The sequence below is a fragment of the Trachypithecus francoisi genome, unplaced genomic scaffold (assembly GCF_009764315.1).
Source record: "Trachypithecus francoisi isolate TF-2019V2 unplaced genomic scaffold, Tfra_2.0 Contig01585, whole genome shotgun sequence".
Taxonomy (NCBI): Eukaryota; Metazoa; Chordata; class Mammalia; order Primates; family Cercopithecidae; genus Trachypithecus; species Trachypithecus francoisi.
Window position 1 is genome coordinate 7224924 of NW_022681444.1, and position 24565 is coordinate 7249488.

Consider the following 24565-nt stretch of genomic DNA (forward strand, 5'->3'; position numbering starts at 1 on the left):
CCTGTCTTTTTTTTTCTTTTCTTTTTTTTTCGAGACAGAGTTTCTCTCTTGTTGCCTAGGCTGGAGTGCAGAGGCGTGATCTCGGCTGCAACCTCCGCCTCCAGGGTTCAAGTGATTCTCCTGCCTCAGCCTCTCAAGTAGCTGGGATTACAGGCCCCTGCCACCATGCCCAGCTAATTTTTGTATTTTTAGTAGAGATGGGGTTTCACCATGTCAGTCAGGCTGGCTTGAACTCCTGATGTCAGGTGATCCACCCGCCTCAGATTCCCAAAGTACTGGGATTACAGGCATGAGCCACCATGCCCGGCCAAGACTCTGTCTTTACAAAAAAATTTTTTCAGTTAGTCAGGTAATTTATTTATTTATTTATTTATTTATTTATTTTATTTATTTCTTGTTTTGGAGACAGGGTCTCGCTCTGTCCACCCAGGCTGGAGTACAGTGGGGCAATCTCAGCCCACTGCAACCTCCGCCTCCCGAGTTCAAGCGATTCTTGTGCCTCAGCCTCTCTAGTAGCTGAGATTACAGGGATGTGCCACCATATCCAGCTAATTTTTGTATTTTCAGTAGAGACGGGGTTTTGCCATGTTGGCCAGGCTGGTCTTGAACTCCTGACCTCAAGTGATCCACCCCCTCAGCCTCCCAAAGTGCTGGGATTACAGGTGTGAGCCACCGTGCCCAGCCATAGCCAGGTAATTTAAAAACAAGGTGGCACATACCTATAGTCCCACCTACTCAGGAGGCTGAGACAGGAAGATTGCTTGAATCCAGGATTTGAGCCTGCAGAGAGCCATGACTGTATCACTGCACTGCAGCCTGGGTAGCAGAGTGAGACCCTGTTCTCAAAAAATAAAAATTAAAAATAAAAAAATAATAAAACCCAAAGATAGCCATGCTGACAATGTCTTGTGGTTTATAAAATGCTGATTCATGTCCACTGTCACCTTTGATCTTAACCCCTTCCCATGAGTCAGCAGGGGAGGCCCTGTTCTCATCTCCGTTTTACAGGAGAGAAAATTATGGGTCACATTGCCTGGTGCACAGTGACCGTTCCACACATGGCGGGTCTTCTTGTTCCTTTGAATAATGCTTTCTTAGTATTATGCTACTACTAACAATTTAAAAAAAAAAAGTGGAGGAATGAGATGTGGGAACGCAGAAGGAGAAGTCCACGTGGATGACTCAGGAGAGCAGCAGCTGCTGGACTTGGCGTTGACATCAAGGTATCTCTTCCTTTCTCCGATGCCTGTTTTCCTGGTATAGAATGAGGAAGTTGAACAAGATGGTCCTCTCTCCCCATCCCCATTCTGGGCTCTTCTGCTTTGTGTCCCTGGGATTGGGAGGGGCCGGGGTCCCTGGCCATCGGCCATCGAGGTCAGCAGCAGCTCCTAGCTGGAGGGCAGCGTGCCTCTCCTGGGCCCTCTGCCAGCATCTCCCAGCTCCCTTCCTGAGGCTGCCTCTGAGATGATACCTGCATAAGGATGGGGACAGCGTTAAGGACCCTCAGTCTTTGCTGAGGCATGAGCTGCAGAGACAGGTGATGAGCAACCTCAGGACCTCCACAGGCTGCAGTTTCCAGAGGCACTGGGGGATGTGACGTGGAAGCAGAGGCCTGCCTTCCTGTGCCCTGGGGCTTGGCATGTCGGCCCTCTGAGCCTCAGTGTCCTCATCTCTAAACCAGGAGTGATAGCACAAATAAACACCTTTCTCATAGGACTGCCATGTCCACTATACACATTTATACACATAAGCATTTAGAATACAGCCTTTCTTTCCCTTTTCCTCTCCCTGTACCTCTCCCTCTCTCTATCTTTTGTTTTGGTTTTTGTTTATTTGTTTGTTTGTTGTTGTTGTTTTTGAGATAGGGTCTGGCTCTGTTGCACAGTCTGTAGTGCAGTGGCATGATCTCAGCTCACTGAAACCTCTGCCTCTCAGGTTCAAGCGATTCTCATGCCTCATCCTCCCAAGTAGCTGGGATTATAGACACGCGCCACCGCACTTGACTAATTTTTATATTTTTAGTAGAGATGGGGTTTCACCACGTTGGCCAGGATGGTCTCAAACTCCTGACCTCAAGTGATCCACCCGCCTCGGCCTCCCAAAGTGCTGGAATGACAGGAGTGAGCTACCACACCTGGCCTAGAATACATCCTTTCTCAGTAAGCATGCAGTTAATGCTATGGAGAGTACAGTTATTAATTGCCGCTTATTAGAAATATTATTATTAATAACATTATGAAAGGTTACCAGACATTTACAAATGACTGCAAAAGAAAGGAGTGTATTTGAATTTCAAGAAACAATAGTGTGCCGTGCACGGTGGCTCAGGTCTGCAATTCCAACACTTAAGGAGGCCGAGTCAGGAGGATCGCTTGTGTTCAGGAGTTCAAGACCTGCCTGGGTAACATGGCAAGACCCCATGAGGGGTCATGAGAGTGAGGCCAGCTGTGCTGGATCATACCTGTAATCCCGGCACTTTGGGAGGCCAAGGTGGAAAGATCATTTGAGCCCAGGAGTTTGAGACCAGCCTGGGCAACATGGCAAAACCCCGTCTCTACAGAAAATACAAAAATTAGCCAGTCATGGTGGAGTGCACCCGTAGTCTCACTACAGCTATTCAGGAGGCTGAGGTGGGAGGATTGCTTGAGCCTGGGTGGTTGAGGCTGCAGTGAGCTGTGACTACACAGCTGCACTCCAGCCTGGGTGACAGAGCAAGACCCTATAGAAGGAAAGGAAAGAGAGAGAGAGAGAGGGAGGGAGTGGGGGAGGGAGGGAGAGAGGGAAGGAGGGAAGGAGGGAAGGAGAGGGAGATGAGAGAGATGAGAGAAGGAAGGAAGAAAGGAGGGAGGGAGGGAGGGAAGGAAGGAAGGGAGGGAGGGAGGAAGGGAGAGAGAGAAGCAGCAGTTTTTGTTGGAAGACCAAGGGCTACGAGCCTGCTTCAGTCTCCCTGGGGGTATGTGGTTACCAGTCTGGCCATCATAACCTGCCCCTTCTCTTTCTTAATTTATCCCCTCCGTCCCACATGAGCTGGTCAGTAATGTTAGAAATGGAAATTCCCAGAGTTTCAAAAGACCTCAAAGTGTCTTCAGCCACTTCTTCTCCTGAGGCATGGCTCTGTACTCCTAGACACACCACTCTCTATCCCTGCCTGTCCTTGATTACCTCCCCAGGCAGGGCACTCACTACTTACACGGCTGCCCTGACTATTGGCTAGTTCATCTTGTGAGGCAAAACCGACCTCTCTTGGTAGCCTTCCGTGGTTCTGCCTTCTGGGTCCTCCCAGAACAAGTCCACACCCTCTACCTCAGGCAGGTCCCCCAGCCTCAGAAGCAGTGGCCACTAAATCAGTTTCTCTCCATCTGAAACCTCCCCTGTGCCTTGCTCATCCTGGAGCAGGAAAGAGGCTACGTTTGCACAGAGCACTGGACCTGGGGAAGCGCCTTAACACAGCCCTACGGAGAAGCCCAGGGAGCCACGCTGGCCTGCGGCACCAGCCACCAGCTATGGAGCTTTCTTGCTGTCTAGTACAGAACCGCAGGCAGAGAAAAAGACAAAGATTTGCCTGACGCAAATACATCAAATCCTTCCGCAAACACACATTCCCCCCGAACACCGACTCCAAAGATACGGAGGAGAAGAGGCCTACTTGATTAGATTTCTTTGGGGCCTGTCGTCTAATTTTGTTGCGCGTCTTAGCTTGAGGTCCCTGTAGTGACTCTGTAGCATGTTTAATTTCTCAAAGCTGCTCACAGGCTGGTGTGTAAACTCTCATCTCTGGATGTTACCGAAGGACCCTTGCGAGTTACAGCCCTCAAATTGGTGGCCTTGTGGGCAGTTAAGGAAGGAAGGAGTTAAGGGTGAGTTCAGCTCCCATCCCAGCCTCCTCATTCCCCAGGACCATGTTCCTTCCACAAGTCACTTTGCTTCTCCAGGCCTCAGATTCCCATTTGTGAAATGGGGACAATAATTCTCCCTACTTCTCAGAGTTTTTTTGAGTATCCTACGAGGTCAACTCTCTAAGGCCTCAGATCCAGTCCTGGGCAGACAGTAGGTCTTTGATAAATGAAGTAATTTTTGTCGTTGTTTTTGAGTCTCACTCTGTCGCCCAGGCTGGAGTGCAGTGGCACGATCTTGGTTCAGTGCAACCTCCACCTCCCGGGTTCAAAAGATTCTCATGCCTCAGCCTCCAGAGTAGCTGGGATTACAGGCACCCGCCACCACGCCCAGCTAATTTTTGTGTTTTTAGTAGAGACGGGGTTTGCCATGTTGGCCAGGCTAGTCTTGAACTCCTGACCTCAAGTGACCCACCCACCTCAGCCTCCCAAAGTGCTGGGATTGCAGGTGAGAGCCACTGCGCCCGGCCTGATAAGTGAAATAATTTAATCTCAGCCGGAAGAGCTTGGGGAACTGGTGCAATCAGTCCAATTTAGGGGAGATACCTCCCTCTGGTGAGAGGGCCTTAGTCTAGACACAACCATTTGATCCTTTCTGGCCGTAGATCCGTGGTCTCGAACTTTACTATGCACCCAAGAGAGCTTGTAAAATGCCGAGTCCCCAGCCCTGTGCAGCACAGAGAGTCTGATTAAGTAGAATCTGAGGGTGGCCTGGGAATCTGCAGTTTAACAACATCCTGTTCCACAAGGTTGGGAATAGATGTTACTGCTACAGTCACTGTCGGCTCTATGCCTGTACTGCGTCAAGAGCTGGGAATACTGAGCCAAATAAAACAGATCCCGCCCCGAACGCCAGGGAGTCCACCGTGGAACAGGGGCATGCTCCCTCCAGGTCGGCGGGGGAGCTGGAGTTTTGAAGTGAGCAGGTTACCATTGCTGGAATCAAAAGTTTAGAAGAGACCTGCTTCCTAGAGCTGTGAGTGTTGTCACAAGACAGAGTCTCTGAGGCTTGAGCTTTGGGACATGGAGGCCTCAGGAGGGAGGGACACAGACTGTTCTGGAAGCAAAGGCTGTTCTGACTGACCCTGCCTGGGCTGGCATTCGTACTGAGGCAGCTAGTTCAGGGTGCTTGCTGCCTGTGGGGTAAGACCTGGGTTTGATCCCAGCTTGTCCTTTCTACCTGTGTGACCCTGGGCCAGCCTAAGCTTTGTTTCCACCTCTGCAAAGGGATGACAGTTGCATTGTCCATCTACAGAGGTGAGTTACCAAGAGGCTAATGAAGCTTTAGCTCCTAGGACTGTCATTTACCAAGGCCCTGGGCTTAACCGCCTATTCATAACTCTGCACTAGCCTTCTTTTTTTTTTTTTTTTGAGACGGAGTCTCGCTCTGCCGCCCAGGCTGGAGTGCAGTGGCCGGATCTCAGCTCACGGCAAGCTCCACCTCCCGGGTTCCCGCCATTCTCCTGCCTCAGCCTCCCGAGTAGCTGGGACTACAGGCGCCCGCCACCTCGCCCGGCTAGTTTTTTGTATTTTTTATAGTAGAGACGGGGTTTCACCGTGTTCGCCAGGATGGTCTCGATCTCCTGACCTCGTGATCCGCCCGTCTCGGCCTCCCAAAGTGCTGGGATTACAGGCGTGAGCCACCGCGCCCGGCCTGCACTAGCCTTCTTAAAGTGGGTCCCCAAGATTGGAAAACCTGGATCTGCCCCATTCACCTAACAGAGTGATAGCAAGTTTTGGTGAAAGAAGGCAGGCACACCGCTAGGCAATCCTGGGTCGCAGATGGAAGCCTCCTTCACCTCTGAGTCTTGGAAGTAGAAGGTCTTGACACCCCAGACAGGGGGGACATTTGTCCAGGGAGGGCCAGCTGAGCCCCCACCCCTGTTCTGACTGTCCTGTAGCCCCTATGGCCTCAGGGCTCCAATCTCAGCCCAGACTAGAAGCAGGTTGGAAGGAGAATGGAGATGGGGATGTGAAGGGCAGACAGTGGGGAGAGGCAGCGGAGGTGGGGAGTGAAAGGACTAGATTGAGTCCCTCTGGCTGCCATCTATATGCACGACCTTCTGCAGGGCTAGGCTGGTGAGAAGACAGCTAGGAGTGAGCACCCTGAGCAGTGGCCTTGGGGTTGGCACTGGTTTTAATAACGACCTTCAAATGTGTGGGTCCCGGGGACAGGCAGATTATACGGGACCCAAAGTCGGGGCTACAAGCTGGGGAATACTGGGGAACTGGGCATGTTCCCCTCTATGTAAAGCTTCCCTTCAACCGCACCCTCACAACACTCTCTGCCCAAGCGCCCCATCTCCCACGTCCTGAAGACCACTGGCAGATGAGGATGGAGGCTCCAAGAGCCCAAGCCGTTGCCTAAGGCCACACAGCAGGGGAGAAAAGGATACAAAACTGGATTTGGACCCAGTTGTACCTCGAAATTCTTTCCTGCGCCTAACCCCTCCCTAATACCGCCCTCTGCTGTGGGCGCAGTGGCACGTAGTGGGCTTGCAGTAAGGATGGGGATGAAGGAAGGAAGGAAGGGAAGAAATGCCTAGGCCAGACTCTTCCCACGCCCCTGTCTCCGTGGCCCGCTCTTCCCAGCCCCGCTGCCCGCCCCCATCTCCCCTCCCAATCTAACTGGGAGGTCTCCGAGTCGTCTCTCCCGCTTCCTCAGGTTACCCCGCGCTCCTCCCGGAGCCCACCCCGAGGCAGCTTTCTCACAACGGGACCCTCCCCGGTCGGCGTGGGGACGCCTCCCGACCCGACCCCGAGGCCGGGCGGGAGATCCGCCACCGCGGCCGGGTGGTCTCCGCGTCGCACGGCCCCTCCCGGCCTCCCCTGCCCCCGCCCCGGGCGGCTACATAGTTGATTCGCCCATAAATAATTGATCGGGGTCGCGCGCGCGCCCGGTGTCCCTAGGACGGGCATCCCCGTTAGGGTTAGGGGCGCGGGAGGTCGGGGGCCGCAGGGCTGTGCGTGCCGGGGCGCACGGTTTTGCTCCGCGGGCCTCTCTCGCTCCCTCGCGCCGGCTTTTTCCCTTTTTCTCTTTCCTTTTTTTCTTTCCTGGAGCGGAGCCCGGCGCCAGGAGTCTGGAACCAGCTTGACAGGCTTTTGAGTTATGGAGGGGGGAGGGGGAGAGGCGGGCGGCGGGGAGGGGGAGGGGAGGGCGCCGCCGCGGCGTGAGGGCGGGGCTGGCTCCCCGGTTTGGAGACTCGCCCCGACTTTGGGGTCCGCCGGCGGCGGCCGGGGGAGGGGAGCGGGGGACCGCAATCGGTGGGGGAGTCACCCTGCGGGACCCGGCGGGCGAAACGGGCCGGGCTTCAGAGCCGTAGTGAAATGAGGCCCGGGGCGGGCAGGGGTGGACACGGCCTCGCGGCCACGGCCTCCCCCGCCGAGCGAGGCATTCCTTTCCGCTGAACTGGGCGTCCTGGCCCTCGCCGCGCCCTGCACGCCTTGCGCCCGGCGATTGGGCCCAGGGCGGGGGAGCAGGGAGGCGGCCCCCGCCGGTCGCCGGCGCCCCCAGGCGCTGCTTCCCAGGAGCTCGACTCCCCGGGATGGAAGGGACTGACACCGAGTTAATGGGCGTGGGGCCTGAGCCCCTGAGGGTCGTCGCTGCCGGGGGTCGCTCAGCAGGGCCGGCCTCTGCTGCCTGCCCGGGGTGTCTAATCCCCTCGCCGAGATCTGAGACTCGTCATTCACGCCCCTCCTCCCTGGCGACTTTGGGCCTGGTGACAGCCCCCCAACCTTCGCAGAGCCAGGAGCACAGTAGGCGCCTTAGCCACTGGCAGAATTTCACCGGCGCTCTGCCCGACGCCCCCAGCCCCGGGGCCGGGCGTGGGTGGAAGTGTCTGGAAGAGTGGGTTCACCAGGGCTGAGCACGTCAGCGGCCCCGCAGAGAGAATCCGGAGCCTGGGGTCTCTGGAGGGGGGACTCAGAGTATCTGAGGAGGAGACTCCTGGATGCTAACAGAGACTCCAGTCAGGAGCAGTCCGCGAGACGGTTAGTAACAGTGCTGGCCTTGCCCGGGCGCCGGAAGGTTCCGTGAGGCCCAGCAAGTCCTGACTTGGCACAGGGCCCAGCACATGGTAAGCGCTCGGTACTTCGTCACTGTTGTTTGATTTTATCATTTAGGAGGGGCTCACCCAGGCCTAGCAAACCCCCCCTCCCGGTGACCCAAGGGAAGTTCCAGAATGTTGAGCGCCTGAGTGGCCTGGCTCCTCCTCTCGACCCCACCGAGCCAAGTGTCGAAATCATCCCAGACGAAGCTGCTGAGCAGAAATTTCCAGTCTCCCTGGCAAAGCTGGGAAGATTTTGGGTGCGGCTCAGAGACGCAGCTGGGTCGGCTCTGTGGGGCCAGGGCTGGGGAGGGACCCCCAGATGTTGTATGAGACCCAAACAGCACCCCCAACTTGGGTTGGGGGCGTTGGGGGTCGAGCCTGGTCTCCTGCTGAGTCCCAGAGCTGACACAGCACAGGCTAAAGCCCATTGTCCTCGGTGGTCCACAGAGGCTCAGGGCAGGAGCGAAATCAGGGTTCAGGTGCTGGCGCCACGCCTCCTTTAGCCCCTACCCCGGATCTCAGTAAGCACCCACCCTTGGAATGCAGGATAGCAGGGTTGCTGTGAGGATGGAAGGAGGCTGTGCCCATGAACTTAACACAGCTCCCTGCCTGGGGAAGGCACCCAGGAAATGCGGGCTGTTTGTCTTAGTGATGTCTCACTTAGAGCACTTGTGGCAACTCCCTGGCCCCTGAGGAACCCACCTTGCCAGTTCTTGGTCACAGGAGTACCAGCGCCTCTGCAAGGATGGTGGGTCTCATTGAGGTTTTCCCTATCCCGAGCAACCTAAAGAACTCACCAGGAACTTAGCAAACAAACAGACCCTTGCTTTGTTCTCAGGGCCGTGTGGCCCTAGGTGAGCAACTCAACCTCTCTGAACCTGGTTCTCCTTCTCTGCAAAACAGAGACAATGGCCTGGAACCCTCTCCCGCTAGAGGGAAGTAGCATTGAAGGGGGAAGAGACAGTGGCAGCGTCCCAGCATTGCCCCAAACTGGACAGGTGACTTTGGACAAGTCTGAATGAGACTAAGACAAAACTGAGTAACATCAGAGCTTGCTGGCTACTCTCTGCCCCGGGCCAGTGCTAACAGTGCCAGTGTTTCACATGCACTGTTATCACTGTTACTCACAAAGGGAGATTTTATTATTAACTTTCTTTTCCAGATGAGGTAACTGAGGCTCAGAAAGGTTGATTCACTTTCTCAAGGACACACAGCTAGGAAATGATAGAGTCACGGTTCAACCCTCATTTGCTGGCTGAGTCTGAATCTCTAAAGACAAAGTAGGCAGGGTGTAGTGTCTCATGCCTGTAATCCCAGCACTTTGGTAGGCTGAGGCTGGAGGCTTACTTGAGCCCAGGCGTTTGAGACCAGCCTGGACAACATGGCGAAACCTCATGTCTACAAAAATACGAAAATGCTCCACCATGTCTGGTGGAGCGCGCCTGTAGTCCCAGCTACTCAGGAGGCTGAGGTGGGAGGATCACCTGAGCCTAGGGAGGTCGAGGCTGCAGTGAACCATGATTGCGCCCTGTACTCCATACAGCCTGGGCAACAGAATAAGACTCTGCAAAAAAAAAAAAAAAAAATGAAGGAAGGAGGGAAGGGCAACTTTAATTTTTTTTTAATATAACATTTTAAAGTGCCTACTATGTGCAGGGCATCAAGTTAGGTGGCAACAAAAATGAAGATGCCAGGACCCCAGCCTTTGAGATGCTCATAGCTGAGTGGGGACACAAGATTGGAGGTGGCGCTCCTGAGAGTTAGATGTGAAAAGCAGCACCCTAGAGGTGTCCACTAGTCCTGAGGGCACCGGGAGAGAGAGAGGTGGGTTTTGGTGTAAGGGATGGGGAGGGAAGAGATCTGGGGGAGGAGGCATGGAGGCTGGGGGACAGCAAAGGCTGGTCTTGAGAAATCCCAGTGAAGGCAATGGGCCATTCCCAGAGGTCTGCACAGCAAAGCCAAAGGCATGGTGGCAGGAGAGGAGGCCACGATCTGAGGAAGGGCCCGCAGCCCAGCATCAGGGAGGGTAATGGGGAGAGGAAGGAGAATGGTGTTGCCAAACCTGGGCCAGGCTGCAAAGTCTGGAGGAAGCTACCTTGCTTTATAAAAACGGGGAGCCATTGAAAGCCTTTGAGCAGAGTCATCCTATGGAAGTTTTACAAAGACAGCTCTGTAGGCAGAGAAATATCCTGGAAATGTACACGAAACCTAGAATGACAGCATCAGGATGTATTGCATGAACTTTTACAGTGCTTCCTCTAAAAAATAAAAGGTTGTGTGGTGTGTGTGTGTGTGTGTGTTTGCCATGTACAGGTATGACTATTCTAACAAAAGAAGGGAGGACATTTTCAAAAGACAGGAGCCAGGAGGCAAAGAGATACAGGCAGCAGAAGGGAGCCAGGAGCTGGCGGGCCAGGCTGCCCCTCTCACTGCGGCTGTGGCTGTTTGGGTGACGGGCCATCTGGCAGGTCTACACGGAGCCCAGCAGGCAGGTCTGGGGCCTCTGAGATCCCTCTCTTACCTAGAGCCTGAGCATTGCCTGACCCATGACAGTTTCAGGCTATTCCCCCTCCTCCCAGCAGTCTGTCCCTACCAAACTCCTCCCCATGGGTTAGACTGTGGGACACAGACTGATCCTTAAATCCCATTCTGGGCCAAATGGGGACAGTGATTCCAGAGGCCTCCCTATGTCCTTGAGGACAGATCACCCTATGAAAGAGCCCCAGCCACCGTGCTAGGTGCTGTATGGGCAGTGTCTCTTGATCTGAATATAAACCTGAAAAAAAAAAAAAGTTATTCTCCCAGTTTTGCAGATCAGGAAATAGAGGCCCTCACAGTGAGGAGGGAGGAGGATTCTCACCCAGGATGGACCCACCCAGGGGTGCGGACCGGACCATTAGGCTGTACTGTCTCAGGCCCTTTAGCAGAAAATCCATCCTCCCAGTCTCCCAGGTCTCTTGCCTTTGGCCTGCTCTGGTTCCTGTTATAGAATGGGAGCTGCAAGTGGGCGCCCCTCTGAGCTAGTCCCCCGTCCTTGGGCCGCCTCTCCTAAGCAAACTCCTATTTATCCGGTGAAGGTAATTAAATGATCGCTTCCTCTCCCAAGTCCTCTGGCTGCATCTCTGTGTTCCTGTGGAGCTCCCAAAGGGAGGGGAGAAAAGGCTCAGGGGACATGGCTGGGACACGACTTCCAGCCCAGTCCTGTGTGGGCAGAGACGAGGGAACAGTCCGCCTATTCTCGGCTGGACATGAGAGGGAGGATGGCCTTGGCTCAACCCAGGGCAAGGCAGGCTGACTAGCCTCTGGGGTTATTTAGATTGGCGGCCAGAGGAGGACAAGTTGCAGGAGAGAGAAGCAAAGATTCAGGCTGCCTAGTGTGGCCACCGCCCCGTCAACCCTAAGATGATCGCAGCCCCTTTCTGGCCACCAAATGTGGGCACCCCAGACCTCTGCGGCAAGGCTGGGTGAGAGCTGTCTTTTGTGCACAGGTGCCCCTAGTCCCCCACCCCTAGTGAGCATTGACACACAGAGGTGAACAGCCCCCTTGTGGGCCTGGAGGCGCCTAGGCCAGGTAGAGATGACCAGAGTGGGGAGCAGAGAATCCCCAGTGCCTAGCACAGTGACTGGCACTGAAGGATTTGTTGGATGAATGAATGAATGAATGATTGCCTGACCTCAGGCCCAGGGAGCAAGGTGTGATGTGCAGGGTGGCTCCTGGGAGGCTTCAGGGATGGGGAGGGGACGGAGGGGGACTGGGAAAGCCACAAGAAGGCAGCCCCATCCGATGACTCACTTGGGAGGGAAACAGAAGGTGGGCTGTTTCTGGGGAAACACCCCCGCTGATGCCCAGGCACCCAGGAGCTTCCAGGTACCCCCAGATCACCCCAATGAGGACACTCCACAATTCCCCAGGAGGCATCACAGTGGGGCTGTTAAACCCAGGGACTTAGGATTCAGACACTTCTGGGCTCCAGTTCACCCCTCATTGGCTGGACCAGTTGCCTCAGTTTCCCCGTCTGCACGGGGCACAGATAGGACCACGTGCTGCACAGGTTTGCTGGGAAGGACATATAAGAGGTGCCCGCTCAGCACATCCTGTCTGCCATTGTTACAAACAACAGCACAGGAGAGTGGGGAGCAGAGCCTGCCAAAGGTAGGACCCTGGTCTCCCGCTCCCCTGTGCTGCTGACCTATGGGGTGGCTTTGGATAAGGCCCAGCCTCTCTCCAGGCCTTAGTTTCCCCATTTGTACAGTTAGGCCCTGCTAACTTGGACAGGCTTTGGCCCTTCTCCAAGCCCCACAGAGACATGAAAGACATGCACACGCGGCCCTGGGACTGCCGACAGACACACAGGCACGCATAGGCACGTACGCACAGGCACACAGACATAGGCACAGACTCACACTCGGCCCCCGCCCTGCGCCCTCCCCACTCACAGTCGCTCACACTCATGCTCACACACCACCCCGCTCCCCCAAATCTGCTGAGCACCAACGGTTGGTGCGAGCGGGGTTGGGAACGGGAAGAAAAAAGCCCAAGACTCAGCCCAGGAAGAGGGGTGCGGTGGGGGGAGGGCGGGCGAGGGAAATGACAGCCCGCGGTCCCCCTCGAGTCCTGGCTCATGAATATTAATGCGGCGGTAATTAAAATGCAGGCACGCAGCAGGATGGATGCGGCAGCCTCCGGAGCGCGGGGGAGCGCGGCGTCTTTGCAGGCGGGTGGAGCCCGCTCCTCGCCGGCGAAAAGCGGGGCCGGGCTCCGGGGCCTGGGTCCGGGGCGGGCGGGAGGGGGGACATTTTTCGTGGTTCCGAGCGTCCCGTCCCGGTGTTCCCGCCCCCGCCCCGCGGCCGCCCCTCCGCGCCCTATCCCGGGCCGGGCCGCCCGCCAGGCCGCTGTTTCCCGGAGCCGGCCCCCTCCCGCCCTCGCGGCCGGCTGATGTCATCTGCACACAACTTTCCGCTTCCCGGCCCGTCTCGGGGCCCTGAGTCATCGCCGCCCCCGGCCCCGACGCTGGCCTGCGGCGTCTGTTTGTGCAGAGCGAGGCCCCGCCGGCCGGGCCTGACGTCAGGCTGGCAGGGCCTGGAACGGCCCCGCGCCGCTGCCCCCTGGGGGCAGGACAACACCGCTGGGGGCCGAGGGCAGGGCTCGCCCTCGGAATCCGGCTTCGAAGCCGGCGCCACCTTGTGCCGGCCGCCTGACCTGGGGCAACTCTGTGCTTTCAACTCTCTGAACTTCCATTTCCTCATCTGCCAGTTGACAGACGCTCAGCAAATCTTCCTAGACTCACGGGGCGAATTGTACAGTTGGGTAAATCGAGGCCCAGAGATGGGAAAAGGACCGTCCAAGGTCGTACAGCCACCCGGAATTACAATTCCTTTCTGCCGGGTCACACGCTGTCTTCCACGTGTTACCTAAGAGAGCTTTCCAGCCTGTGCTGAGAAAACTGCCCCACATCATCTGCAGCAGGACTGCGGGGCTGGAGCCCTGGTCAGGCCACTCTGCTTCTGGCCACAGTTTTCTCATCTCTAAAAAGGCGCAGTAACAATATAATGACCGTATGGAGTCCCCCAGGATACAGGGTCAAAGGAGAGCACAACCATCGCAGTTTCAAGCCCATGGGGCAGGTGAGTCACTATTGTCACTGCTGGGGTCACTGTTGAAGTCGCTAAGGTCACTGTTGAAGTCAGGTGAGAGGGCCCTCTTGGAGTCAGAACACCTGGGTTCAAATTCTGGCTCCTGCTTCTGGCTCCTTTCCTCTGACCCCCGTGGTGGGACCCGGACCCCTTCCACAGTCACTACCGTCACGGTCCCACCTTTCAAGGTCTTAAACACCCCTCCCGTTCCTGGCAGGAGCTGTCCTCACTCCCTCTATGGCCTTTTCAGGCCCAGACTTCACCCTCAGGTCACCCTCACCCCTCGGTGTCCTCCAACCAATGGGCCTGGGAAGACGTGTTCATGCTGGAAATGCCTGCCCAGCCCTTGCCCAGTTATACAGAGCAAGTGCTCCAGAACTATCCTGAGCCCCAGTTTACTGAAGGGAAACTAAGAACCTTCCAGCTACAGCTCTTGGGCTGAGCAGGGATTAGGCTCGGGTCTGGGATCCCAGGCCCTGCAGCCTCCCAGAGGCTTGGTTGAAAGCTCTGGCTCTCACTCCCCAACCTCCACCCAGCACCTGCCCAGTCCAGGCTCACCCCCCACCCCTCCACCTGGCTTGGCCTCCTCTCAGCCCCTCCATCCCTCTTGGCTGTACACACCCTCAAGCTAACGGAACTCAAACTGGTGGAGGAACGCCTGCCCTGTCCCTCCCAGGCCCTGCCTCTCCCTCCCTGTCCCCAGCCTCACTGGACCACTTTCAAGTCCTCCAGTGCTCCAGGCTCCCTCTTCATGCCTCCAGGCCTTTGCACGTGCTGGTTCCTCTCCCATTTTCCTGGTTAACTCCTCCATCTCCATCCGAGCTAGGCTCTTCCCCTGGAGAGTGTCCCAGTTAGCACCACCCCACAACACACACACACACCAGCATACACTCTCCACATCACAGGGACCACATCCCACACAGGCACGGACACACTGCATGACACAGATCACAGGCACAAAGGTGCATGCTCTAGCGTGCATGCATGCACACACAGACACACACTCACACTCCGTATGCTGATACACTTATCCCCCCACCACAACATCACACAGACCATTCAACACACTCCTCACGTCCTCTGGCCACACAGTAAACACACACAGACCACAGAGCTCATGTCTGGGCTGGCCTGGTGCCCTCCTCTGGGCTCCTGCCCCCAGCCTTGGCATTTACCCCCCATTGAGGGCAGGGACCAATCCATCTCCATTTTCCTCCATTTCAGCTCAGGGCCCTGCACCAAGTCTCTCCCAGTTATTGCTTGGACCCGGACCCCTCCCACGGTCACCACTGTCACAGTCCCACCTCCTTCAAGGTCTCAAACACCCCTCCCCTGTTTCTGGCAGGAGCCGTCCTCACTCCCTCTATTGCGTCTCCTGGCCCAGACTTCCACCCTCAGGTCGCCCTCACCTGGGCATTGGGGTGCCACATACCCCACCCCAGGCCCTGGCCTCTGGAATGGTTGGTGACTTGAACTGGGCCAGAGGCTTAAGCTCATGTCTGTCTGGAGCCTCAACTTTCTTCTCTGTAAAATGGGCTAACACTGAAAGCACCTTGCAGAATCTCAGCAGCGTCACAGTGGACATTGTTAGCACGGCCACTGGACTTCTGCTGGGCTGAGTTTGTGGGTAACCCAAGTCTGAGCAGGTACAGTTCCTCCCTCAGGTGAGTGTTCTGCCACAAAGTGAGCATCCTGCTGCCCTTCCTGCAAATCAGGCCCCTGGGACACTTAGTGCCGAGCCTTGGGGGTGGGGTGTTTGGTCCGGGTTCCTGACAAGTGGCTGGGTCGTCTGTTCCCTCTCTTCAGGGGGAGCCTCCATGGGTGGCCTGGGCTCACATCGGCTCCTCCAGTCCAGCCGAGCACCCCACTGGCTGCCCAGCCTGTTGAGAGAACTTGCTGAGCAGGACATTGAGCCCCTCCTGGTGGGTGACCAGAATCAGGAGAAGACAGAGGGGAGGTGGCAGGCCCCGGGATGGAGGGAGGGCAGTTGAGCTGCCTGCCCTCATCCTCCCTGCCCTTTGGGTGTTAGAACCGTTCCCATGGCCCAGCAGGAACCCAGCGGCTCACCTGAGCCTGGACTAAAGATGGGGCACTTTACCGCATATGCAGAGATGAGAAACAGAGGCCCGAGGAGGGAAGGGACTGGACACCGTGGAACAGCCACGGGCTGCGCCTGTGTTTCCATCCGCCTTCCTCCTGCCTGTGCTTGAGTCACGTGCTGGTGTGCAGGGAACAGGAAGACAGCCGCTGCCCTCACAGGCTCAGGGTCTAGCAGAGTCCACAGTGACCACAGGCGAATAAACAAAGGCAGTGAGACAGAGGTGGGTAAGAAGAGGTGCTGGGATGGGGAGCAAGGGAGCACCCATGCTCATGGGTATAAACACATGGACCCATATGCATGTCCCAGAGTTTTTTCCAGAACTTCTTTTTTTTTTTTCCCCAAGACGGAGTCTTGTTCTATAGCCCAGGCTGGAGTGCAGTGGCGCGACCTCGGCTCACGGCAACCTCCACCTCCTGGGTTCAAGCAATTCTCCTGCCTCAGCCTCTTGTGTAGCTGGGATTACAGGCACACACCACCATGCCTGGCTAATTTTTGTATTTTTAGTAGAGACAAGGTTTCACCATGTTGGCCAGGCTGGTGTCGAACTCCCGACCTCAGGTGATCCGCCCACCTCGGCCTCCCACAGTGCTGGGATTACAGGTGTGAGCCACTGCACCTGACCCCTTCTAGAACTTCTCTGTTTACTCTCCCATCTACACTGAACACCTTTGCCCAAGGCTGGGGGCAGAGTGGTTAAGAGCCAAATCTAGACTCCTTGCTGTGTGACCTCGGCCAGGTCACTGTTCCCCCTATGCCTCCCTGTCGTGTCCTCTTCTAAAAAATGGACAGCCCTCAGGACTGTCGCTGAAGGGTCGGTGACATGACTATGAAGCTCTTGGTGTGGGGACCCAAGCTCAACCCTGCCCCAAGTACTGTCCCCCAACCCAACTGCAGTACTCGGCCCTCCTAAACTTCTAGCCTCCAGTCTCTACCTGAACCCCAGCACCTGGCAGTTCAGCTCAGTTCATTTACATAGCCCAGCCTGGGTTCCTATGAGAAGAAGGTGGGTCACGATGACAAGACTGCTGGGGACGACTGGGTCCCTGGCCAGGTACTCAGATCTGCAGCCTAAATCACGACAAGCTGTTTCCCAGCCACCCAACTCTTGGGCATCCCTGCAGGACCTCCACAGGGAGTCCTTGGCTCCCTGAAGGATGGATGATCAGAGGAGCTGCCAGGCTGTCAGAGCTGGAAGGGACCTCAGGGATCGCCACTGTGGCCAACCCCCCACTGCACACACAGAAAAGCGGCAGCTCAGAGCCAGACACAGTGGCTCACGCCTGTAATCCCAGCACTTTGGGAGGCCAAGGCAGGCGGATCACCTGAGGTCGGGAGTTCGAGACCAGCCTGGCCAACATGGAGAAACCCCATCTCTACTAAAAAATACAAAATTAGCCAGGTGTGGTGGCACATGCCTGTAATCCCAGCTACTCAGGAGGCTGAGGCAGGAGAATCACTTGAACCCAGGAGGCAGACGTTGCAGTGAGCCAAGCTCACGACATTGCACTCCAGCCTTGGCAAAAAGGGCGAAACTCCATCTAAAAAAAAAAAAAATGAAAGAAAAGAAAAGCTGCAGCTCAGAGAAGTGGAGACACTGGTGCCCAGGGACCCACAGCAAGGCCTTGGCCCAGCTGGGGCTAGATGGGAAGACGTGCTTCAGCATTGGAACTCCACGGCCTGGGTTCAAATCAGGGTCTGTCACTGGGCAGCTGTGAGTCTAAGTCTCTGAACTTCTCTGTGCCTTAGTGTCCTCATTCGGTAGAGTGGAGATAGTAACCATTCCTATTTCTAAGTCTGTTGTGAGAAATAAGTGAACTAATACATATAATATGCTTAAAAGCAGAGCCCGGGACACAGTGAGCATACAATAGACATTAGCTGCCATGGTCTCTTGATTTCAAGCCCAGTGCAGGTGCATGTGACTCATGAAACTTCAGTGACACCTGCTCTGTGCCAGACACTGAAGATGGAGCAGCGAATAGCACTGACCCAACCTGCCCTCCTGTTGCCTACAGGCCAGGTAGAAAACACACTGGAAACTGATAACTCCATGTGCTCATCGCCATGTGGTTTCTGCTGGTCTGGGGAGCCAGGGACAAAGAGCAGAAAACATGGTTCCAGGTAGAGGGGGTAGTGCGCATGAAGACAGTGAGGCAGAAATGACGCAAAACTGAATTGGAGAGAAGGCCCAAATGGCTAGAGCTCAGAACCCAAGGAGAGGAGAAGGGAAGAGAGGAGGGACATCCAGAGCCTGGGGAATGATATGTAGAGAGCCTGGGAACCAGCGCTGGTTAGAGAGGGAAGGAAGCCCGAAGCCTGCATCTTTGCATTTTAGAAAGATCTGATTGGCTGACCTGAGGAGGGCAGATAGGAGGTTAGGGTGGCAGAGGGGGGCGGGGCGGGGGTATGGCAGATAGTTGGGGCTAGGAGCCCAGGGAGCAGGCAGGGCGTGGAGCAGCCGGATAAGGGGGATAAGGGTGGGGGGCAGTGGGGACAGGGTAAAGGGAGCTGACTCATTGAAGTGGGAAGCTCCCCAGGGCTGGCATTTGCCTGGGGTGTGGGGGATCTGGCTGGGGAGGGGGTACATGGCTGGAGGTGACGGTCAAGAGCAAGCTCAAGGAGGGAGGGAGACCCCATGTCCAGCTCTGACCACCCCAGCTGCTGCAGCACCCTGGGGCCCTCGGCCCACAGACTTGAGCCCTGTGCTTTTTGAGAGCAGCACTCCTGGACCAGGGAGACATTTCCAGCTGGAGCCATGGGCCCCATGACCATGATCTGGCATCTGGGGCCCTGGAGTTCCCTGTTCAATGACCCCAGCCTGCGTCCTGGGTGCATTCTCCTGAGGGTTGTCTGAGCCACCCGTTTGGGCACCCCTAAGCCGCAGGAGTGACCAGGAGGTGGCTGTTGGCAGGGGGTGTGGACAGAACATGTGCTTACAGCCTGGAGTGCCTACACCTGAACGTGCACAGCCCCTCAGGGAAAAGAACAAAACCTGAGGCAAAAAGGAAAGAAGAGTGTGAAGCTGGAGAGGCCAGAGGCTGAGAGGCTGGCTCCCCACCCCCACCCTCCCACCTGCTACAGCTCCTCCTGCGGTCTCCGGTCTCCGAGGAGCCTGAGAATTCTAAACACAAACCCAGCCTTCCAGGTGGTTTGTCCTTATGAAGGTGTATTTGTCAAGGAAGGAGGACAGAACATTTTTTTTTTTTTTTCGAGATGGAGTTTCGCTCTTGTTGCCCAGGCCGGAGTGAAGTGTGCGATCTTGGCTCACTGCAACCTCCACCTCCGTGGTTCAAGCGATTCTCCTGCCTCAGCCTCCCGAGTAGCTAGGATTACAGACATGCACCACCGCGCCCGGCTATTTTGTATTTTTAGTAGAGACGAGGTTTCTCCATGTTGGTCAGGCTGGTCTCGAACTCCCGACCTCAGGTGATTTGCCCACCTCGGCCTCCCAAAGTGATGGGTACCCGGCAACAGAACATATTTTATTTAGCAGTTTGTTAGCTTGATTTATAACTTGTAAATACCTAGACATGAGATACGTGGGCCTCGGCTTGCACTCCTGCCCCAGGCTGACCCCTGGTGCTGCCCAGAGAGAAGCCGCCTGGCTGGGCTGACCCCTAACCAGCAGGCTGACTCCCAGGGGATCCTGCAGGCTTCTTGAGAGCTTCCTCCTACATGCACCCTCATAGGACTCAGTCCAGCCCCCTGCCTTTGTCTGAGGGTCCTCCTGCCTCCCTATTTAGAGGGTTCAACTCCAGCCCCTCCCTGCCCTCACCCTTCTTCCTGTCCCTTGTCCCTGGAGGTCCTGGGCTTTCCAGCTTGTCACTGGTTTTATTTGGCCACAGTGGCATGTGTCACGAGCTGACCAGCTGGGTATGAGTCCTGTCCCTCATTCGGGAGAGATGGAGAGCTCCTAGAAGCAGCACCTCCCAGCAGAAGCAGAATCTTGCCCTGGCGGGGAGTACAGCTCAGAACTCGAAACTCGGGATCAAATCCCAGCTCTGTGACTTTCTTGATAGGTGACCTTGGGAGGCAGCTTTGCTGCTCTGAGCCCTGTTTCCTCCTCGGAAAACCCGTAATAATAACTGTACCTCTTGCAGTGAGGAGACAAGGTGGAATGGAACGCAGAGCCCACGTGTGCCTGGCACTTGGCAAGTACACCGGGAAGGATTGGGAAGGGCAGGAGTTACATCATTCACCTCTGTTTACAGCTAAGCAAACTAGCGGAGGCTCAGCGAGGTGAAGTCAGTCCCCAAGGTCACACAGCCGGCCGCGGGGCAGGGGCCCAAGACGTAGTTGTCCGACCTGTGCTCTAACCACTGTACTCTCTGGCCTCGAGACGGCTCCCACATTACCTTTCCCTGTTCTCCGTGGCCCTCCAGCGCCTGAAAGCCGGTTGGGGGCCGCGGAGGCAGGTGGCATGGCCAGGGCAGAGTCCGCGGGGCGGAAAGGGTTAAGGGGCTCCGCCGCATTGGGCCGTCCTTCAAAGGGGGAACCAGCCAATGAGAGCGCGCCGCGATGAGGTAATGCCGAGACCACGCGGAGTGGGCGGGACTGGCGGGGACCCCGCAGAGCTCCGCGCTTCTTCTCTCCCCACCTACCTCTCACCTTTGACCTCGATGTACCCCGCCCCTCCCCCAACCTTACCCCTGCAGAAACGCCTGAACTGAAAGTCTCGGCTCCAGGGCCGCGGGCATCCCTTAGTCTGGGACAGGAACCGAGAGACGTCCCGGCCTCAGTCACACCTTCTGGACCTCAGTTTCCTTTTCTGCAAGGAGAGTGGGTGATCGCTAAAGACCCTACCAGCTGTGGACGTCCTTGGATCCCAGGACAGTTTTCAGCCCTTCCTTGCCCTTGGCCCGAACTTGAACGGTCCCAGCCCCGGCTCCCCTCAGTCGGTGCCCAGTGCCAGGGACCTAGAAGTCCCCCGGGCCACAGGGAGGGAGCCTCACCGGCCCAGCCACGCCCTCCATGTGGCCCTGACCCATCCCTTGGGTATCGCACCTGGCGCGCCCACCGATGCCACCAAGCTCTGCTAGCTGCACCAGCAGCAGAACCTGCCGGCGTGGCGATCAGAGGTCAACATTCATCCCACCGCCAGTAAGAATCGAGGGCCTACCGCGTGCCGCTCAGGGCTTCGTCCTGAGCTGTGTCCCGGGGCCGCCTCTCCCGCCACCCCTCCCCGCGGACCTGCAGGGCGCCCGTCCGCCCCGTTCGCGCGGTCCGGACACGAAGCGGTTAACGCCTTTCCAGCCGAGCTGGCACCGCGCGGCCGGGCTTATTAGTCAGCTCGCGGGGAGGCGGCGAGGGGAGGGGAGGGGCTCGAGTGGAGAACCGCAGAAAGCTATTCTCAGGGGCTCCCGAGTGTGGGGAGGGCGGCTCAGCAGGAGCTGCTGCTTCCCAGAAAGTTGATTATTTTTAACCCAGGAAGAAGAAAGGAAGGAGGCGAGGGAGAAGGACTCAGAGAAAAGAGGAGAGGAAAAGAGAGGAGAGGAGAGGAGAGAAGTGGGGGCGGGGGAGGTCCGGGAAGGGGAATGGGGAGAGGGGAGGGAACGGGAAAGAGAGTAGGAGAGGAGGGGAGAAGGAGGGGAGCCAGCGCGGTGATGGAGGGAGAGAGAAAGGCAGAGCCCAGTTGGAGCTGGAGAAGCCAGCTGGCAGGGCTTGGGGAGGAGGAATGGATGCCGAGCGGGCACTGCCACCTTTCCCGTACCGCTGGGGCTCTGTGGGGCTCCATCCTGGCCTCCTGGTGCCCCAGCTGAGGGCAGCCCTCCAGCATCATCAAGCAGGCCCCAGGGGTGGGTGCACTGGGCTTGGGGAAGTGGAAGCCACAAGGCAGCTACAGCCCTGTCCTGGGGGCTCTCCAGCCAATATGTCCTTGCCCTTGGGGTGATCACTGGGACACAGGGCTTGGGAGTCCTAGGGGAGGGGCAAGGAGGCCTCCCCTGATACCCCAGGGTCTCTTCAGGGAGGGTTTCCTGGAGGAGAGGGTGGGAGGGACTGGGGCTCCCTTTTTCCTGCCTCTGGGTGGAGCCAGGCTGAAAACCAAACCCACAGAGGGCCCCGAGGGTGCTGGGGGCACAGTCACAAACAAGACAGCCACAGCCAGGCCCCCACAGAGCAGTCCTGCAGGAGAGATGGTAGTTGCACAAATCGGGATGAATAAGGCATTAAAGAATGACAAGGGGGTAGCGGGCAGGGAGTGTTGGTCCCCTGGGCCTGGCCTCCGTAGAGGTCGCAGAAGACCTGCCCGAAGAGGGTGCCTGAGGTCCAGGGTGGCTGATGAGGGGAGGAGACACTGGGGGAGGCGAAAGGGACAGGGATGGTCTGGATGGGGACCCCCAGGTCACAGACCTCAGAGCTTGAGAGGGGATCAGTATGACCAGAGGCAGGGAGGGGGACATTTGGCCTGAGATCAGCCCTTGTCTTGTGGTGGCCGGAAGCTTGGGCAGGGTTTTATAGAGACAAGAGACTAGATCGCCAAAGCTTACTCAGAATGATAGGGACAAGAGTGGACACAGAAGCCAGTTGGGAGTGTTGCACTGAGATCCAGGGGAGATGGTGGCAGCCGGCTGAGACAGTGTGGGAGGTACAGGGGACAGGGCATGGTGTGGCATGGCTAGAGGGTGAAGGAGGCCAAGGAGGGGTTGGGGAGGCTCCTTGCGCCCTGGCATGTGCAGTGGGTGGATGCTGGTGCTGTCCCTGAGGCAGAGGACAGCATGGGGGAGCAGGTTCATGGGAGACCAGGCATTTGTTTTGGGACATGGTGGGGGCAGCCAGGAACAGTGTGCCAGAGGGAGGAACAGCTTGAGCAAAGGCACAGAGAGGAGACAGGCAAAGAGAACCACATGTGGCATGGTGGGACATGCCGGAATCTTCCAGAGAGGTGGGCCTCTGATGCAAACAGACGAGTCTGCCCTGGATCTGCAGGCAGTGGACAGCTACGGGCGTGTGGGAGCGGGGGAGGGGAAGGGAGCTTGGTGCCCAGCAGCCAAGGACGCAGGCTGGTGGTGGGGGTGGAATGTCACTGGGACAGCATGAGTGAGAGTGAGTGTAAGAGTGTGAGATGTGTATGAGTGTGTGTATATGAATGTGTGAGTGTATGAGTGTGTGAGAGTGTATATGTGTGTGAGTGTGAATGTGTGTATATGAGTGTATATGTGTGTGAGTGTATGAGTGTGTGAGAGTGTATATGTGTGTGAGTGTGAATGTGTGTGTGTATATGTGAGTGTGCATGAGTGTATAAGTGACTGAGTGAGTGTGTGTGAGACTGAGTGAGTGTCCTTTGCACTAAGTGCCCTGTGCTCCACTTGAGGCACAACCCTAGGACACCTCTAACCTCTCCAGGACCAGGGAATGGCCCAGCCAGGCCAGACCAGGAAATGATGGATGGAGGAGGGCCTAGGCTGCTGCTCTGAAAATCCACCCCCAACCCTGGTCACTCTGGAACCCTGGAGCAGCATCTGAGCCCCTTCCCAAGGAGCCCAGTGACTGGAGGGCAGCGTCCAGGGTCACCCGTGCAGCATCCAGGGCCACCCGCCTACTTCTTACACAGGACCTGGTCTGTCCTGTCGCAGGATGGAGCTTGGGGTTCCTGAGCTTGGATCTGCCTGTAATACCAGGGCCAGTGGCTCAGCCGAGGTCAGTTTCAGACAGTGGCTAGGGTAGTGGCCTGGGCTGTGGCAGGAGGATGAAGGTCTAGACAGTCACAGAGATCCTGGGAGGCCCAGAGAAAGTGGATGCCAGAGAGGAACCCAAAGTCCCAGAAACTGCAAAAAAATGCCAGGGAGAGGAGGAGAGAGAAAAAGGCCATGCAGCAGCCCTGAGCCTGAGAGTATGCACCACAGTTTGTCTGTGGGTCTGTTGAGTTTGGCCCAATGGCTCTGAGCTGACTCTGCAGCCACAAAAACTTAGGGCCTGGAAGGTCCCATCCAGCACATGTAGAACTCTTCCTGGGATGGAAGCAAAGAGGAAAAAAGGAAGTACTGAGTCCACACATAGAGGACAAGGGGCTCCCATCCTCCATGGCTCTGAACCTACCTGCGACTCCCGGACCACACAAGACGATGGCATTCCCACCTCCAGCAGTGCAACAGAAAGTCACAGTTAAGGGACAAACCTGAATCCAAACCCGTTGCTGACTGGCAAATGTCTCTGGCCTCTGCCTACCTCAGTTTCTTCACCTGCAAAATGGGGACGATAATAATGGTTCCTCTGTCCTCAGGGGCAGAGAAACAATGGAAGCAAGCCCCTTACTTAAGGAAGTAGCTTGTCCTGGGTCCCTTGGGGCCCTGAAATGTCCCCAACAGTATAAGGGCATGAGTCCTCCAAGATGGAAGATAATTAGACTTACCACGATCTAACCATGGGCCAGTGCTTTTATTTATTTATTCATTTGAGACAGAGTCTTGCTCTGTCACCCAGGCTGGAGTGTAATGGCGCGATCTCAGCTCACTGCAACCTCCACCTCCCAGGTTCAAGCCATCCTAATGCCTCAACCTCCCAAGTAACTGGGATTACAGGTGCACGCCACTATGCCCAGCTAATTTTTTTTTCTTTTTTTGAGATGGAGTTTCGCTCTTGTTGCCCAGGGTAGAGTGCAATGGCACCATCTCAGCTCACCGTAACCTCTGCCTTCCAGGTTCAAGCGATTCTCCTGCCTCAGCCTCCCGAGTAGCTGGGATTACAGGCATGTGCCACCATGCCCGGCTAATTTTGTATTTTTAGTAGAGACGTGGTTTCTCCATGTTGGTCAGGCTGGTCTCGAACTCCCGACTTCAGGTGATTTGCCTGACTTGGTCTCCCAAAGTGCTGGGATTACAGGCATGAGCCACCATGCCCAGCCGATTTTTGGTATTTTTATTAGAGATAGGGTTTCACTGTGTTGTCCA

General features: G+C 56.5%; 1 long non-coding RNA gene and 1 pseudogene across 2 annotated transcripts; both read left to right on the forward strand.

Annotated features, from left to right (window-relative positions):
* The first annotated feature begins 835 nt into the window (after nt 1–835).
* Nucleotides 836–24116, forward strand: LOC117073050. Of its 2 annotated transcripts, XR_004433084.1 has the most exons (5): nt 836–1223; nt 17580–17697; nt 18617–18822; nt 19778–20777; nt 23022–24116. It is a non-coding gene; the product is annotated as an uncharacterized LOC117073050 (long non-coding RNA). The 2 variants fall into 2 exon arrangements; XR_004433083.1 differs by lacking the exon at nt 836–1223 and having other exon boundaries at nt 17192–17697.
* LOC117073041 lies at nt 13588–15766 on the forward strand (annotated as a pseudogene).
* Nucleotides 24117–24565: the final 449 nt, after the last annotated feature.